We start from the raw sequence: 12,012 nt of genomic DNA on the forward strand, positions 1-12,012 counted from the left end.
TAAGGGTGATGAGTTTCTTAATAAATATAGTATATATAAAAAAGTGATTGTTCAGCCTTCTGGGATCATGGAGTCAATGCTAATTATTACCCTGTGGGGACCCATGCTACAACAAATATTTTTCAGGTATTGTTATTTGTATACCTTCTCTCTCATCCATTTCTAAGCAAAGGTCATATATCAGTCATTTTATTCTCAGATTCTTCTGGAAAAAAAAAAAATCAGAGGCTCAGGAAATTTTCTCCGAAGCTAAAATAAGTCAACTTCTAAGGTTTCAAATTCTGGCAAGCTAACTTCTCCAAGGTCTCGTAAAAATTCTGGGCTGTTATCTCCATATGCCTGATAGTTTTTTGGTGTGGGTTTTTTTTTTTTTTTTTGATGGTAATTAAAACCGTCTGTCCTTTCTCTGTGACTTCAGGAGAATGGCAATGAATCACAAGAACTCTAAAACAGATAGAAGGATAGAGGCTGAGGTTAACAGCTTAGAATCACTTAATCTGCTGTATTTCATCCATAGAAATATAGATCCAAAGCACTGCCTGCTAATTCAAGCAACTTCAAAACAAGCCACCATGGCAGAAGGCTCTCTCACAGTCTTCACAGGGAGATGGAGTAGTTCTGGGTTTAGATTGAAGCATCAAGAGATGTAAAATAGACGAATTTACTTGATATGGAACATCACTATCTCTTAACATTAGCTTTAACTGTTCTTGCATCATCTGTTAGAATATTCCAGGAATCATTTCAACAATCTCTCAGTAATACATATCTTTTGAATTAAGAGTGTGTGACAAGTGAAATAAATTCATGAAGCACAAAGTGACACTGAAACCAGTACTACAGTCTTATCAAGTCAAGAAATACTTAACCTCCAAAATATAATTTAGAAAATTAATTCACTATGATGTTTTCATATTCTGTAGTATTTGACACTACTCTTTATTTCTCATACCTTGCTATCCATTATACAAATTAAATTTTCCAGTGTTTTTTTGAGAAATTTTTTGTTTTAAGACTTTTTTGTCACTTAGAAGTAGGTTGCTCACTAGGTGGGTCACTTCCCCCTTTCCTAGAGGTATTGTCTCCTTCCCTTTTAAAATGAGAATGAATTTTAGCAACAAATTGATCTGATCTCAGAACTGGAGATCTGGAAGATATAATCTTAATGAAAGTCTTAATAAGCTAATCACATTCCTGAGGATCTTGTATGTTGGTAACCTGTTGCTCAGGGAAGCAAAACTGAATGTTTGACATGGTCCTTCGAAGTTCAGGTCCCCCTGATAAGCCAATTTCTTATGCAAAATGAAACAAACATTCATGTGCTCTGCTCCCATCGTTCTCAGGCTATATATAGTCACCAGCTTTGGCTCCCAAATTCAGGGGAAAAGGCTAAATGTCACGTGAGAATGACAGCATATGTCTGAAGCATCAATATACTGGCTGCCTACTGAGACTTGGTGACCTTGGCACTCGCTGAAGTTCAGAAAATCAAGTATCACTGAAGATCTAAAACTTAGGTAGTATCACTTTTTATTTTTTAAAAGAGTAGGACACATAAAACTATTTAAGAACCTGGATCTAAGCACTCCATGAGGTATAAAGCTTTTTAAGTAGAATTAGGTTTGCTGATCAGAGACTGGTTTTCTATCAAACAGTGTGCAGTGCTGTCCTAATAAAACAAAACATACAACTACCATGAAACAAATACTCTAAAAGGAACAGATGCATTCCTGGTATAATTCTTTTGAAATCAGCAAAAGAGATGAAATTAGAATCAACTTTCTCAAGGAAAAATCTTTTATTTTTATTAAACAATATTTGTACAGCACATAGTAATTTCAAAAGTCTCTTTTATCAAATTTATTTTGATTTCATGAAAACATGTACAGCTATTAATATAAGCAGGTGTATCAGTCCAATTTCCTACTAAATATTCTTTTTGTTAGTTTCTTTATTTTCTTTTTTAGTTGCCTGCTTTATCATTCAGAAGGTTTGCACTGTATTCCTGTACATATTTGGTTTGGTGCCCAGAAATGTATTATTTTAACAGGGCTATTCATTAAAAGTTATTACTTTACAGGGGTTCTACCATGCATACATAATTATATATATGCCCTTCTACAATGAACACTGTGATAAAGTTACCATAAAAGATTTTTCTTTTTAGGGTTTATTGTATCTGCCATTTCAAGTCACATTGATTTGACTAATCCTGGCATCTGACTTTCTAACATCAATTATTTTTTCAAAATATGTCAAAACATATTTTTCATTCTTTTTTTTTTTCAGTAACATTAATCCTTCAGAAGCTATTGGGACTTTGACTAGTCGTCCCTTTATGTTCTCCAAGGAAGAAACAAGCACAGCTGCTAACACAGAGACCTTGCCTTGGCCAGAGCCAGTAAGCCAGTTTTCAGTGACCTGCCAAGGATTGACCATGATGCTTTCCCAAAATAATTTTTGATTACTGCGTATTTCAGTAACTCCATGTCACTCTAGGAAGAGTTTTTTTAGGAATATCTGCAGATATAAAATATAAGTTGTAGGGTTTGATTTTTTTCTAAGATAGAAAAAGTTTTAAATGACCATTTTTATGATGAAAAAAATCTCAGGGAATGTTTAAGAGAAAAAGGTAAAAAGCATGATATTCCCTTGCAATTACCTGTTTCTATGAATCTGCATCACAAGGCCAAGCAAGAGCAGATGAAAATTCTTCACAACCTTTGTGGAGAGCTGGCAGTAAAAGAGAGCTGGCATCAGTGTGAGCAGTGTAGCAGAGTATTGTACCAGTGTAGCTGGTCAGGAGCCAACACTTCCAAGCGGACCTGAAAAGCCTGCTCTGTGCTGGTGTGGCTTGCAAGTTACAGAAATGTCTTCAGTACTGAGATAACTGATTTGCTTCCAGCAGCTAAGGCAGAATGAACAAAATCGGCTATTAAGAATTGAAGGAGACAATATGTAGCATTTTGCTGCTTCATTCTCATCACTCCCACCTGGAGTTTGGGAGGATAAATTTGAGACCTAATCTACAATCTGATTTAGACTTTTAAAGTCCTATATTGCACATACTTTTTAAAACTTTTGTTACCTTATACACATCAAAGTTGACTTATGTCCTTTGTCCCAGTGTTGATGAGACATTAAGTAATACTTTCACTCCAGGGGTTTCACAATTACAGAATTATTCTGAGCTGCAAAGACATTAATGAATATAAAGTCTTAAGCATCCAGTGGAACTTGGAATTGCTGTGCTTATACTAAGAGTTTGTATTATAATATTTAATTGATGGGAAACAGATCTAGACCATAAAGAATATTTTTTATTTATGGAGGAAAAAAACCCTAAAACCTAAAACTGCTTATCAATTATACTATATGTAATAACTTTGAACTATATACTTACCTTCATGTATTTAATTAATGCTTTTTTTATTGTATTTTTCCATTGACACAATTTTCTACTGTAATGTGATTATACAGTGGTGTTTGTGGAATGACAGAATCCATGGAATGGTAATGCAAAGGCTGTCTCTCACTTTGGACTCATACAAAACATAACAGGATCTAGCTGTGCATCTGCTGGTTTTACGTAAGCTCCTCTGAACATCTTGCATGTTGATTGAAGATTCCTTTTCTTGATAAGTAGCTACATTTATTCTTGATTAATCAATTGTTGCAAACCCTCTAAATTTTCACTAAAGTGGAGGTAGTTTTGCTCTTATTTCTTTAGTTTTCAGGGAGAGGGGCAACAAATGTGTCTTTTTAGGGTTGCCACCCCCTAGATGAGACATAAGAGTCCTTTAGCCTGATTCTCATGACTGTCTAGCAAAAGCAAGAATTTGAGGTACTGTTTAAAGGGTATAGGGTGTAGGATATCTTGCCTAACATTTCTGTCTTGAAAGCATGCTGTAGTAGTTTATCTGTGCTATTAAGCAGTATTGTGCAATTACCCTAAAAGCCTAGCTGTACTAGTTACCTCACCATCCTCTGCGACATCCTCTGGGTTTTTTAATATATTGTGTGAAAGTGATACACGAATCCTATACTTAGTAAAGTGGCTTTTTTGCCACAAGATGAGGCTACATTGAATGTAATCGTGCTGTGTGGGGTTAACTTTCTGTAGCCTGTTACCTTTGACTTCAGTGACTTCACATAAAAAAATGAATCTCCACAACTCCAATGAGACTCACTTCTGATAATCTTGGCCCATTGATTCCAATAAAACATTATTAAAAATTACTCTCAATTCACTTTAATAGTAATTTTTAACAGCATCAGGCCACTCATTCTACTATCAGACTTTCAAGACTGAATGTTCAAACACCTTATAAAGACGAAAGCAAACATCAATATAATTCAGTGAAAACTTGTGTCTTGTGATTGTAGTTGACATACTGATAAGCAGTACCAAATACTACCTCATAGGAAAGAAAGAAGCATCTTCTAGAGTTTGTTCTAGTGCTTTCCTATAAACTTTTGTTGGGAGGGCATAGGGAAAAATGAAAAATGCAAAATGACATATTAAAACCAAATGGATTAGCATTCCTCCTTAACCTTAATGAAAGCCATATAAGTATGTATTTTGAGAATGCTGTTTTGGTTTGGGTTTTTTTGATGAGGCTTAGTTTTGTGTGGAGTTCTTTTTTATTTTGCTTTTGTTTCATTTTGCACTTTTGTTTTGGTTTTTTGGTTTTTGATTTTTTTTGGATGGCTGGTTAGTTGCGTTTTTTTGTTCAATTTATTTTTTAGGAAAATGCAGGATATCTTTAATTTCTTCCTTGAAATTAAACTGACAATGGAGATAATTGATGGACGAGGAGTATGTTTGCTTTTGCTTCCTTGCTTGAAATGGACAGCATCTCCATTACTCAAATTCATGACTGAATCAGGCTTATTGAATATCTAACCACTATGCTGTACTAGAATGCTCTTCTTATTCTTGTTTTTTCAGAGGGAAAGTATTACCTGACCATTTTTTCCCATCTATCCATATCTTAGGTTTGTTCTCTGATCAAGACATACACACGCCTTCTGATATTCATGTATTAAAATTTGCTTTGTTTGAGCTCTTGGGAGTTTGTTATTCATTTGGATTTTTTTTTTTTTTTTGTTCTAACCTCTGATTTAACTTGAAATCTATCCCTCTAAATGCAAGACAATTTTGCCATTTTCCTTCAGAAGCCAGACAATTTATAGATGAGCTCAGACCAAATAAATCAGGCAAGATATATTTATAGGTATAATATACCATATATATTAATATATATTTTTAATCAACATCATACTGTCACTCTGCAGAAATAATTAGCTGTTAGGAAGGCACACACTGCTGCTCTCCAAAGCAGACACTGTTGCTGGTATCCAGGCTAGTACACCAGAGCAGCCAGGGATCAGTCAGCCACTGCACACTGCTTGTGTTCATTAGTGATGAAGTGAGTCCTCTTTGTTTCCCTGCATTAATTCACTTGAGTGACTGTGTAACTACAATCATCTTTAGATTGGGCAATTTCTCCACAAGAGAACATTTACAGTTATTCTGAACAAAGAAATAGAGATTCAAATGCACATTAACTTCAGTACTTGGTGCTGGGAAAAGGCATTGACTCATCTTTTGCTCCCCTGTTCCTCTTCTCACAGCATGAAGCCTCAGGAAATCCCCAGTTTTACTCTCCAAACAAGGGCTGTATTACAGATAATGACCTCCATTTGGGGTTGACTAGGCTTCTGAATACTTGTGCATGAAAACCAGTTACCTAACATTCCAAGACAACAGGAGAGTTAAATTCTAGTGCCTATGTATGATAGTGAGGATTCAACCCTGGAATACTTTTGAAAGGTTAGTATTAATTAATCACCTTGCAGATATAACTGGACCTAATAACAAATCACTAGGTGTCTGCTTGCAAAATGATGTGGCCAGTTGGTGGGCTACCTTACCTTTGAAAAAGAAAATTAAAATGAAGGTCTCTAGCAGTGGACTAAGATGTCTTCTAACCAACTGTTTTACAGTTTTGGCAAAATTAAGTCTCCAGGAAAAGAATTTTGAAGTGGGAAATGTAAGGACACTTCTCAGGTGCTGCATGTAACATTGGTAGTTATTTTCAATAGTTATTATAGTATGGATAGCAATGATAGAAAGAGCAGGTAATGTGAATGGAGGTCTATCTTTGAAGAGAATAAAGCTTACTCTTTAAGGTTTGTGATAGACCATATAAAAACACTAGGAAGGTTTAGTTGGTTTTTACCCAAGAGAAATTTGAAATTGAAAAAGTAAGATTTGATAAAAACCTGTAAGTATGCTTGGTGATTGAATTGAGGTAAAAAGGAATGAACAAATTTGGACAATCATCTTCATAGGGTGAACTGAAACTGCTGAATAATAAATAGTTATAAATAAGAAAGGGACTCCGCTAGAGATTCCTATGCCTGCACAAAGATGCATTTTCAAACAGGCTAGCCTACATTCAAGTTTTTGACACATATATACCTCCTTATAAAGTTTAATTATTTTTAGAAAAACAGTAAGACCAAAGATCAAAGTATTTATTTCTGATTTTTATGTGTGCTTGAAGTTTCAGAAACTCTTAGCAGAGCCACAAGATGTACATGGCTGCCCTGTACCTGGGACTGCTACACAGGAACACAGTGCACTGTAATAAAAATAATGCTGTAATAAAACAGAAAAAGCCCCACCACATCAGCTATGGAGAAGCATGTGTTTGAGGACCTAGCACAGCTTCAAACTGCACTGGATGCAATTTGGACTGTAGGAGATAAGACACAGGCATGGGGATATTTTTGTTCAATGTTCACTGCTGCATGACTCAGCAGAGCACTAACAGTTGCCACCAAGGAAGAGAGACTACGCTGGACTGTAGTAGGCTTGTCTGAAAAAACTCTGAGTGAAAGCTCAATGCTTTTTTTGCTGTATGTATCATTGACTTGGATTTGTTAAGAAAATAATTAGGAGAAAGAGAACATATTTGGTTTCCATTCCTTCTTAATAAGAAGAGACTGACCATTTAGTAAGGGAAAGGTCCTCCTCTAAGTGCAGTCAAAAACCTTGAGCTGTCTTTTGATCCTGATCTTCCGGGACACACTAGCAGGTGCAAATTATTTTGTTTGGGAGCGCTGACAAGAGGCTACAAATAAATGTAAACAAACAGATAAAAGAAAAAAAGTGTGTTGACTAGCCCTGTGTTTTTTATAGTTTTTCACTTATGGACGAATAGGACCAAAAATCTGAATGTGGTGAAAACACAGGATAATATGATGGCAGTTCTTAAAAGCCCTGGAGATAAAAAACACCTACTTGATTTGTTTTTCCACTTTTTCCAATAAGGCTTCTTATCAGGCTGTGTGGGATAGATAGGGTTTTTGAGGAGGTGGAAGCAGCAAAATTTAGTTTTGGTCTCCATAGTCCTAATTTGATGTCAGTGAAGTAGCACATTACTTTGGAGGCATAAGACTGATCTTGAGACATGGGAAATTAAAACACAGGTGCTAAAACTGCCTGGAGGAACATCATGGATCTGCAGAAGCAGGTAGACTCTGAAAAAATGAGCTAGCTGCCTCTCAATCTGCCTGAGATGTTAGAAAATTTGTGGGTGATCAACACTGCAGAAAACCTCTGGTGCTAAGAGATAACTCACTCACTAAAATGTAGGGCCAGTGCTAAGTATACAAGCCATAGAAATTGACTTTAACTCTCATACTCCAGCCTTGGAAGATGACCTGTCCATGGTGGGCCAGAGGTGCTCCTTTGCTTTCACACAGAGAATAAAATTAAAAAAGCTGATGATTTGAAGGAAGGCATGATACTCCTTCCTGAGGCAGTTTCAGTGGTGTAAGCACAGCCTAGGCACAGACTTTTGGGGGTGTGAGCGATGTTCAGCCTTTCTGCACTGCGGCCGGTGCTCACAGGGCTCTCAGCTGCCAGTACCAATGAAGGAGATCCCAAGCTCAGCCTCAGACATTCCCCGAGTTCTTCCACCGGCAGTGGGGCACTAATCGCTGAGCCACTGGGATAGCCCTGGAGGGCATTCTTCTAATAGTTTTTCTAGTTCTTCCACTGATGTCCTTATACATCTTTTATGATTTCGATAGTGATGCTATGTTCCCCAGGCACTTTCTTTCTATCTTACTCTCTGCCTGCTTTTTTTTTTTTTTTTTTGTTGGAATACTGAGGGGCGGAGGGGGGTGGGGTGGGAAGGGGTTACCTTAAACTTACCTTTCAGTCCTAGCAAAACCTTTCAGAAAAGACATTTCCCTTATCCATTCTTCCAACCATTAGTTCATGTCAAGGAATGGTGAAGATGGAAAATATTTGAGTATTTTCATTTAATGGTCTTTCTCCTGACTTCAGGTTCTATTTAGAGCTCTTTCTTCTAAACAGATGAACAGTTCTTTCGGATTTAAAATTAAATTTGGAATATTTTCTTTAAACTGCACACATTGCTTTTACAAAGGAATGAAAACAAAATGCAGCACGTGACATCATTTGAAAGAGAAAATTATGTTATCTTATATAGTTCTAGAAATAAACTGTATTTTTTTAACTGTGACTCTTCCCTAATGTGCACTGCTGATAAATAGTAAAAAGAGATTTTTTTCCTAACTATATATTTCTCTCACATTATACATATATAAATTCTTCTGGGAACAACTTGAGCAATATAACTTGAGATAGGAGGTAGCTGATATATGTGAGGTATTAATATGAAAAATATTTTCACTGCTTGTATGTTATAAAGCTCTTGGAATATTACAGACAACAAAAGTATAGGTCAGTTAAAGAATTTCCTCATCTCTGTTCTGCCCATAATTTTTTTTCCTACAGGTCCATTTTCTCTTGTTTTCTTCTCATCTGTTATTTTCATTTTCCTTCTCATCTTTCATTCTCTATTATACAGGGCACCTTTTGAGGAGCTTCTTCTGCTTTCCACTGACAATACATACTGGCAGCAGCAACCGAAGCATCAGTCAGTGAACACTTGTAGAGATGGTGAGTTGTAAAATAATAAATCGAATATTTAATACTTAGACAGAAGATGTGGACTTTATCTACACTTAATGGGTGGGGAGGCTGATTACTCATTCATAGCTACACCACTTGTGAATGATGAGGTCACCCCTATCTCAGGAAGATAAATGCCATATCCTGTTATGACATATTCCTTTTATATAAAATTAGTTCAATTTTCTTACTAGTGAGGAATCAGTATAAGTAAAAAAAAAAATCACTTCAAGATAAAGGCATTTTTCTACTGTAATTCATTATATATCCTATTTTCATTTTATTTCTGTTCTGTTTTGTTCTATCTTATCCTGTTCTATGTATACTATTTTACTCTCCACCTAAATGATATCTGACTAAAGTGAAGCAAAAATTAGATGATACAATGAAGCTTTGTAGCATTCTCTCTCATACCTGTCACAGGCTCTTTCCAACAGCAGATAATGAAAATTCAAAGTCAAACCATTTAACTTTAAGTAAATGGAAATGAATTTCCAGAGAAGAGATATTTTTTTCACCTGTGAAAGGAACAGTAGTATACTGACAATGCGAATAAAGATATAATATATAATTGTGGTAGAGAGGTATATGAAAAGCATAAATATTAAATGATATTGTATTACATATTGTCATGTAGTTTTAATTTTTATTTTTGCTATGTTTTTGCCTGAGAGGAAGGTCTACTGCACATAGTTAGAAACAGCAGTACCCTATTAAAATATTTCTTTGCTTAATCAATACTAAAGCAACTTGCAGCATATCTTGCAATAGTATATGATATTGAGACAAAAACTATGTCAATCAGACACCAGAAGCTGTCAATAATTTGACCAGAATGAGAAATAAAGTAAAAATATTAGGGTTTATTCTCATCTCATTTATGCTACCATACTGCTGCAAATTAAGTTAAATCCATCGTGGTATGTTGTAGCACTGGTGAAATATGTGGCAAATTGGGTCCACACTATTTAATATGGCACCAAGCATAAGCTTGATGATGGATATTTTCATCGGTGTATAAAGTAAGTCTCAGAAATTCCTACTGGATTTTACCATTGGGATTCATCTGGGGGGAACAAAAGATACAAACAATCAAAATGGAATTTTCTTCAAATATGAGATCATGTTTTTTATTTGGTGTCTTTTAAGAGCTATGGCAGAGAAAATGCTTCTGAATTCTAGACATTTACAAAGCTACCTTTGAATCCTGCTTGCCTTCTAACATGCAAAACTATTTGTCAGTACTTCCAGCAACTTAGTGGGTCTACTTGTACAAGCAAAGTTATCAAGACTGAACTTTTAGTTACATTAACACTTAAGATATTAATCAATACTCATAAGAGATCTTATTAAATATCGAGAGATCCTGGCTCTGCCTACATGGATGAAAAGCAGTGACTTTCAATACTAAGATGAAGCAAGCTTGGCTAAAGGCAGACTCTTCGTCCTGGCTGTCTCTTTGAAACGTGAAAGTCTGCTTAGAGTTGCCAATGTAGAGCAAAGAGTGACAATCAATGGATGGGCACTTCGACATGATTACATCCACTCTACTGCCTGGCCATACATTGACAGACAAAACTACTGTAATGGAGTGATCATTTGGAAAATGGCTACTGCCCACATTTAAATTCCTTTCAGTGTTATTCCATAGCCAATTAGAGTGGTAGCCCAGCCTATATTCATGCCAGTCTTGTACTATAATGTAAGAAAAAGGAAAGGAGCAGCTCAGAAGTCTTTAATTATTCCTCCAGCCATTTATTGACCTGCTCTCTAAAGGCCATATAGAGGCCTTCATCTGCATGCAAAATTCCTATTGACATCACTGGGAGGGCCACAGGCAGATGGAGCGTACTTTGTAAACCTTACATTTTAAATATGTTGTAGGAGAATTTGCAGTCCTTTAAAAAAGTGAGCAGCTTTATCTAATATTGGTCTTTAAACATGGAGTTTGAATAACAGTTTTCCTAGCAATAACAACCCCCTCTTCTCTGCAAGCTATCTAACCTACACGTTTCTGTACAGACTTCATATTTAACACTCAAACAATTGATGTCCCTATAGTATAAACAGGATAGATAATGAATATAAGTGGGATAGAAAATTAATCCTACTTGCGAGGAAAGAGAGTCATAATTCACTTAGGCTTCTCAGCTCTTACGTTATGAGGTCTTCAGCTAACTCATGGGATCCATTCCACATCCCACAGATGCTCATTATGAATTCTTTTTATGTGCAACATGTGGGGACTAACCAGTTTCATATCTCCTGGTATTAGCTGCAATCCAAAGCATTTTGTATTAAAACAGAATGCAAACACAGATGCTATTTAATACAAAGGATTTGAATGCAGTCTCTGTTTTAACAAAAAGTTGGTGTGTCTTAATTTGCTTTGAAACAGCAATGGGAAGAAAAATCAAGATAAGATGATATTTTTAGATTAGGAGCCAAGCGTTGACTCCAAAAGGCACACAGTTGCATGGGAAAAGGGGAGACTGGCCCAGGGGGCCACTTTGATTCAGGGAAGCAAAGGTTGCAACGCCTTTGGAGCGAGGGGACAGCCTAGGACCTCTGCCCATTTCTGAGATGCTGCCATAGCCTTTTCAACACTACATATATTCTGGAGTGCTGGTACCTGTGCTCTGTCCCATGCAGCTCCTCTTGGTATGAGCCTCGGTTTCCTCAGAAACGAGTTAGCAGCACGGCTGCTGTTTGTGTAAGGTGCAGTAACGCAGCGTGTTACTTTCTGCTCTAGCAGCTGTCCACTCACTGGGCTGGAGAAGAGTCCAGCTCCCCACAAGCACCGCGCTTTTTAGCTCCAGCAATCAGCAGCTTGGGGCTCCGGGTCCGTGGGTTCAGAGGCGCCCTCAGAAGTGAGGCGATCTGGTGGGACCCTTCTGCAGGAGGGAGCTTTTCTGCCATTCCCCTGCTGCCTCTGACTGGCACAGCCGCTAGGCTCCCTCCGGGACGGGATCCTCTCCCCTCGTCTCCCACTGCAG

General features: G+C 36.8%; 1 long non-coding RNA gene across 1 annotated transcript in view; it reads right to left on the reverse strand.

Annotated features, from left to right (window-relative positions):
- LOC140684388 (uncharacterized) overlaps positions 1-12,012 on the reverse strand; it is a 44,033-nt gene that overhangs the window by 30,554 nt on the left and 1,467 nt on the right. The gene's annotated exons all lie outside the window — the stretch shown is intronic.

This window comes from Taeniopygia guttata, chromosome 5, assembly GCF_048771995.1.
Source record: "Taeniopygia guttata chromosome 5, bTaeGut7.mat, whole genome shotgun sequence".
Taxonomy (NCBI): domain Eukaryota; kingdom Metazoa; phylum Chordata; class Aves; order Passeriformes; family Estrildidae; genus Taeniopygia; species Taeniopygia guttata.